The sequence below is a fragment of the Cydia pomonella genome, chromosome 2, assembly GCF_033807575.1.
Source record: "Cydia pomonella isolate Wapato2018A chromosome 2, ilCydPomo1, whole genome shotgun sequence".
Classification (NCBI taxonomy): Eukaryota; Metazoa; Arthropoda; class Insecta; order Lepidoptera; family Tortricidae; genus Cydia; species Cydia pomonella.
This window is the reverse complement of record NC_084704.1, coordinates 27,372,751-27,379,791: the sequence shown is the minus strand read 5'-3', so window position 1 is coordinate 27,379,791 and position 7,041 is coordinate 27,372,751. Positions and strand designations below refer to the sequence as shown.

The following is a 7,041-nucleotide window of genomic DNA, read 5'->3' as shown; positions in this document are numbered from 1 at the left end:
GTAATCCCTCTAGTGATGCAGGTGTCCATAGCCGACGGTAGGTGATTGCTTACCATCAGGCGATTAGACTGCTCGTTTGCCTCCATATCATAAAAAAAAAGTATATTTGAAACTATTATGTTATTTCTTGTTAATTGATGGGGTACGAGTATATATCTATTTAACCCTACCTGATTTATGCATGTGGCTTAAAATAAGTACTTAGTACATTTTACTGCAAGTGTGCAAAGTAGCGTCATCATGTAGGAGTCCCGGTTGTCTGTTATGAGCTATAGGTGACACGGGATAATACATAATCTTACATACGTCAAAAAAAAACGACGTTTTTAATACATTTCTGAAAATATCACGATAAAACAAATAACTAAATACCTATGGTTACGAATTTTCCCTTGAACTTAAATTACATTGTCAATTCCGAACTATGTCGTCGCTGCGCTTGAGAATTCCAAATTTTGCTTGATTTATGAAAACCGAAATTAAACCCTGAAAACACTACATACGGTTTTCTTTGTTGATCATTTGAAAGATTATATACATACTTAGCGGACAAGTGCAACGACGATATTACGTTTAGAATAATTATCATACAAAAATTAATTACAAACCATTTTGTACAAAAACACAGTTGCAATTTAAGATGAATTTACATATTTTGATTGAAAATAGCAGACGTTGGTTTTGCTTTTTAATTTTTTCGGTTTTCGCAGACAACGAGATTCAGCCAAATAAGCAAAAACTTTTTAGTGAAATATCGTGTTTTATTACATTTTATTTATATAATACCAACTAAATATTTACTTTATATCGTATAATAATATTTTTTGTACGTAACGACGACAACACAATGACGAAATAAAAAAATATAAAGTATAAAATTGATTTAAACATCCAAACTGATCCAAACCCTTCCACAACTGTCTAAAGGTACGGATGTATGGATTACAGAATTTACAGATAAACAAATAATAACATTAAATAAAAATGGAACATTAAAAAGCACCAGTTCGCAAAAACAAACTGCATACGCCAAAAACCTACGTAAAGTACCACTTTTTAGCAACTATATATTTTTAGGGTTTTACTTTTTCTACCGTGCGGTAACCACGACATAGTTATATAACTTAAAATATAGGTTGATAAACCAACGTCACCGCGACCGCCATTGATAGGCCCGCAGATGTTTGTCTCTCTTTCTGTATGTCACGGCCGTCGATACAATATACAATAGGCAGATATCCACACAACTTCTAACTTCTACATATTATAAATGATACAAAATGTATTTTTTCTACTCGTCGACTGTAATGGTTGAATTAAGACTTCGTATACCAAACTATTATTGCGTACTTTTCATGTATCGGCTCGCACTCAACTATAAGATTAATTTCGATACTATATAGTCAACTATAAAAAAAATTACCAATCACGTGCCGCCGCGCTCCCATAGAAAAGACTAAACGGGCGCGGGCGGGGCGGGAGACCCGCGTTTGTCTTTTTCATTTCTCATGCTCTGAAAGTGGGTCGTTGTGGTTCTACAAAGTGTGCAGAAAATGATCCGTGTCTGCTCTAGAGCACTGTACTTTCTAAGTACGTTTTTTTTTATTACGATAAGCAATTAAAATTTTAGTTTTAAATGGGTTTGTTGCACAATTTCCATTTTGATAATTATCTCCCCATTCCATAAATAACAGTATTTTTACCTAAATTGTTAATTAAAAGTACTCTCAAGAAGTACTACTGAAGTTTATACTTAAGTGTGTTTTTTTAATGCACATGTATTTTATTTTATAGGTAGAGTGTTTAACTCGAGTGAAAAGCACCATGTCAGTCTCGGACAGAAATGGGTGCCTTTCAACCCTTGATTAACAATCTACTATTGTACTACATTTTTGCCTACTGAGATACCTACTTACCAATTTTCATTAATTATTTAGGTTTTATAGTAAAAAATATATATATCTTATACCTTTAAACGAGCAATTCTTGTATATATATATATTTCTGTGATCTCGGAAACGGCTCTAACGATTTCGCTGAAATTTGGTATATGGGGGTTTTTGGGGGTAAGAAATTTTATTATTGAAAAATAAAAACTACATTAAAATATACCTTAAACAAAACTACATAAAGCTAAAAAAAAAACGATTAAAAACTAAAACTATTTAAACTATTTTTGGGGGTATACAATCGATCTAGATTAGTCTTATGTTTAAAGGGGGGAAAACGCGTGTTTTCGAGTTTTCATGCGTTTTTTCTTTCTACGCAGAATATGGTCGCTAATTTCGTGTTACCTGTCACTGTCCGTCTGGTCCAGCGGGTTAAGACGCGGACAGCTAGAAACGAGTGTTACGGGTTCGAATCTCGCCCGGTGACTAACTTTTGTTTTTTTTTATATGTTCAAGTTTATATATAATTTTTTAATTTTTATTGTTTATACAAGTTTAATTTAGTAAAAAAATGTAGTTATCACCTATACACCACCATATTACAATAAATAGTTATAAGTTATAACCGAGCAAAGTTCGGTCGCCCAGGTACTTTTTTTAGATGACTCGTAAAAAAGTATTGTATACAATAGTGATATAATCAAGCTTTTCAATCTCGTACCTTACTTAGGCAACTCAGGTAGCTTCATTGCCTAAACACGGTACTCGACTGAAGAGCTCTCTATACCCTCTATGATATCACGATTGTATAAAATACTATAGTTTTACAGGCAAATACCGTTATAGTATTTTATGCATCAGTTGTATAAGAAGGGTCAAAAAAGGCGAGTGGCGTGAGTTACAATGTGAGCCGGAGCCGAAGGCGTAGGCGAACATTGTAAAAGAATACGCCACGAGAATTTTTTGACCTACTTATACAACGTTGCATACAATATTTTTCCTACGAGTCAACAAAAATAAATCTTAATTTAGGTAAACAAATTACAGCAAAAGTATATAGCCAAGATGCGCGAGCATACCTTGTTACGCGCCCGGCCCGCCCCGGGCCGCGGCCGGCCGGTCGGCGACACCTCCTCGTAACTCATGAGGCCCTGGTACTTGCTACTTGCTAAATTAATTTTTTGGACAGTTTTTTCTCAATTTTGGCCACCGTAGCCTACGGAGACTAACAAGCAACGCTAAGCGGTCTTCGTAGTCTATGGGTGTTGCTATATTACGGGTGTCACATGCGTGTTTCTGACTTATGAAGTAATTATTTTTACTATGCAACCAAATGAATATTTTGTAAGTTGGCAGCAATGCACTTAGTTTAAAACTGTATTCGTTTTGGTTTTGTTAGGTTGGTAGCCATTAATCGCAGTAACATTATAGCTTATAAAAGCACAAGAGCTTTTATGAGGAATAGACAATATAGACTTTTCTTGAAATCTTTTATGTATGTTCTTATATTCGTGTTAATGAATGCATAAATGACAGATAACAGTAGAGGAGTAGGAAAATATTATAGTACGTACTATAAGTCTACCGTTTAACTGAGGCAGTCAGTAAGAAGTCATTATGGTCATCTGGTCAAGTCTTGGCTGCTTAATATTTATTATGTTAAGACTTAAGTAAGTCAACTTGCAAATTGCAATATATATTATGTTTAAACGGCCTAGTTTTACTCTCCAAGCTCAGCTACTTCTTACTATAAAATCACTGCGCAACTTCTTTACCGACCGCCTAAGATCAATGGAAGACTTTTCAGAAGTTTCTGATGCCGTTCGTTCCAGAGGCCCTACCGCTAACCACGTTCAACGTGTTGCCTCCCTGTCACACTTACGTACGAATTTACAATTGCAACAGAGAGGCAACACATCGAACGTGCTTCGCGGTAGGCCCTCTGGTTCCAGTCGGTTCGCTGTTAGAACGGTAGCAGTACGCCTAGCACAAGAGTGGCGCGACAGTACCTCGCCCGCGAGATGGGTGCGCCAAAGTTCATATAAAATTGCAAATTCGATTATTGAAACTCCGAAAATGTTTCTCATAAAATTTTACATTCTAATGATCATTCATTACACGTATTTATTTTAAACAATAATGATTGTACTCGTAACTTCGAATTTATTATATTCATAATGTCATTCCTCATAAATATCTCTATTGCTAAAATTGATGCATATATTATTGTTCGAATATCGATTTAAAGTAATAAAATTGGAAATTCGATTATTGAATCTTCGTAAATGTTTTTCATAAAATTTTACATAGTAATGATCATTATTAATTTTAATTTTAAACAAAAATGATTGGAAAATCCTGTCACAAAGGTGGGTTAGGTTAGGTTAGAATTGCGACCCTCGCAGAACCGTAATCCTGCTAGAAAGGTGGGTTAGGTTAGGTAAGAACTGCGACCCTCACATAACCGAAATCCTGCCAGAAAGGTGGGTTAGGTTAGGTTAGAACTGCGACCCTCGCAGAACCGAAATCCTGCCAGAAAGGTGGGCGATATTATGCTAGTCCTCGTTTTGGGGTAACTGGGGTTATAAAATAATAACATTACATTGCTTAAAAACATCGATAAATCCATTAATATGTATTTTGGCGATAAACACATACTTACTTAAAGATTCACACTTCTCGATCACAGTGGAAAATAATTTATGCATATAAGTAGTTATACAAAGTAAGTTTATGATTATTTAGTTTATATAAAACATCGTTATAAGTCACGATGAAGAGTTGGAAATGACAATATTAAAAACAATTTTCGGCCAACATACCGTTATGAGTAATGTTTTTAGTAGTAAAAATAAATGGATATCAATATTTATAAGCAAAAAAATTATGACAAATGATCATTCTGATCACAAATCGTTATTATGAACAATAATATGACAACTAATTTTATGTGAGCCAATATGGACCCCGCAAGATAGACCCGTTAGAAAAAGACGAGTAGTCTTATCTTGCGGGTGAGATAGTCTTTAGTGTCGCGCTGTAGCACGAACGAACGAAATAGGTAACATTACCTAGTAAGGCAATTAGTTTTCCATCATGTTCCGGTTAATTTGTTGTTATACAAAGGAACCAAGCCCAACCGCATAACAAAATTTATCATTGGTTTACGTAATTAAATCACCACATTTGTCACGTGTCAAAAGTCATTTAAAATCAATTAAAGTTTATGTTTACGTACCTATGTACGCCAGATAGATCGTTAAGGCGAGGTGGACCCAGGCCGAAATGTACAATCATTACAATGTCTGTTACGTAATGTAGTACTTACCTATACTACTGAAACTGCTAAATGAGCACACGATTACCTAGATCACGTTTGCTTGAAGAATAAAATTGCATTGAGGATGTATATACTCGTAATATCATGCATGACTAGATACCCGCCCGAGCAAGCGATCGATTCTAAAATTAAGCCATGAATGCTGCGAGGGTTTCAAGACTTTCAAGGCACGCTAACTTAGCTATCGAGTTAAACACAATATTTTTTACCACACTAACGCGAGGAAATCACTAACTCACATTCATTTCAAACATACATTCAAATCCAAATGAATGCTATTAAATAATTAATAAAATTCCACCAGCCAACATGATTCAAATAACAAAAAATAACTCGGGTGAAAGCCATCATTTCAGTATCGGTCTATTGGCGCCTCATAAACTATTAGGTACCTCGACTGATATGAGTGCATTTCATCCCTTGGTTAACAATCGACTACATACTTAAGCAAGGGCGTCGCCAGCCGATGGCGCAGGGGGGGGCAAGTTGACTTTACCTACCACAATTCATACTTTTCTCATTCTCTATGAATGAGAAATTATTAACTTCAATATCATTTTTGAAGACCTATCCATAGATATCCCCCCCCCCCATGTTTGTTTTGTTTAAATTTTATGACGTTTTTGCCATTTGGCTACGGAACCCTAAAAAGCGCTGGTGGCCTAGCGGTACGAGCGTGCGACTTGCAATCCGGAGGTCGCGGGTTCAAACCCCGGCTCGTACCAATGAGTTTTTCGGAACTTATGTACGAAATATCATTTAATATTTACCAGTCGCTTTTCGGTGACGGAAAACATCGTGAGGAAACCAGACTAATTCTACCAAGGCCTAGTTTACCCTCTGGGTTGAAAGCTCAGATGGCAGTCGCTTTCGTAAAAACTAGTGCCTACGCCAAATCTTGAGATTAGTTGTCCCCAGCTCACCAAGCGGGCTCCCATGAGCCGTGGCAAAATGCCGGGACAATGCGAGGAAGATTTGAGCGTTGTAAAATAAAAAAAACAACGGGTACTCCGGAAGTGCCGGCAGAAGTGAAAACTTGAATAATAACGTTGCGCATTTTTGATATTTTGGAATGGTTAGGGAATAATTTTGCACGAATTGCTTTAATTATCAGTATAAAAGTACAATCATTTATGTGGTAAAAAACAATATTCATTTATTGCGCTGTCGTACACAAACATGACAATTTATATTACATTAAAAATTTAACACTTCAGAACTATTACAGTTATTTAACTTAAAAATACACAACGTTAATATTTAAGTTGCGCCGGCGGTCTACTGGCTTCAATGACATTGTAACAGTTTTTCGATCAGGTCACGTGTCCGTCTTACGAATTTTCAATCTGACGAATCTGTCGGTCACGTCACCTGTCGCGAGTTTAACATTTTTTTCCCCATCACAAAAAGTGCCCAGCGCCGCTAAAGAAGTTTTCACTTCAAAAATACTCAAAAACAAGCGTCACCAATTTGTATTCTTGCGTCCAGACCTCCATTTTATCGGTAATAATCAGTGGTTGAATTTGGCAGCCAAATTGGCATTTGCGTCCGCACGGCCTGGGGCCTGCCGCGACAACCAAAATCATTAAGACTTAATTAGAGTGACAGAGAAAAATGGCTGCAATTAACGAACTTCGATTTTCGCGGTTATAGCCCTGATTAGATCGGACAATTTCATCAGATTGGCGAAAAATTGTCTTGTCTGGACACGGGTTCAAGGGCTAGTAAACTTGGGTGCGATCTTAAATATTAATACGAATTGCAAAACTAAACTTATCCAAAAATCGGCTAGCTTAAAAAGTCACAAAAATT

The 7,041-nt window shown here is 36.2% G+C and overlaps 1 protein-coding gene across 1 annotated transcript in view; it reads right to left on the bottom strand.

Annotated features, from left to right (window-relative positions):
• LOC133534794 (uncharacterized) overlaps positions 1-7,041 on the bottom strand; it is a 259,834-nt gene that overhangs the window by 35,071 nt on the left and 217,722 nt on the right. The gene's annotated exons all lie outside the window — the stretch shown is intronic.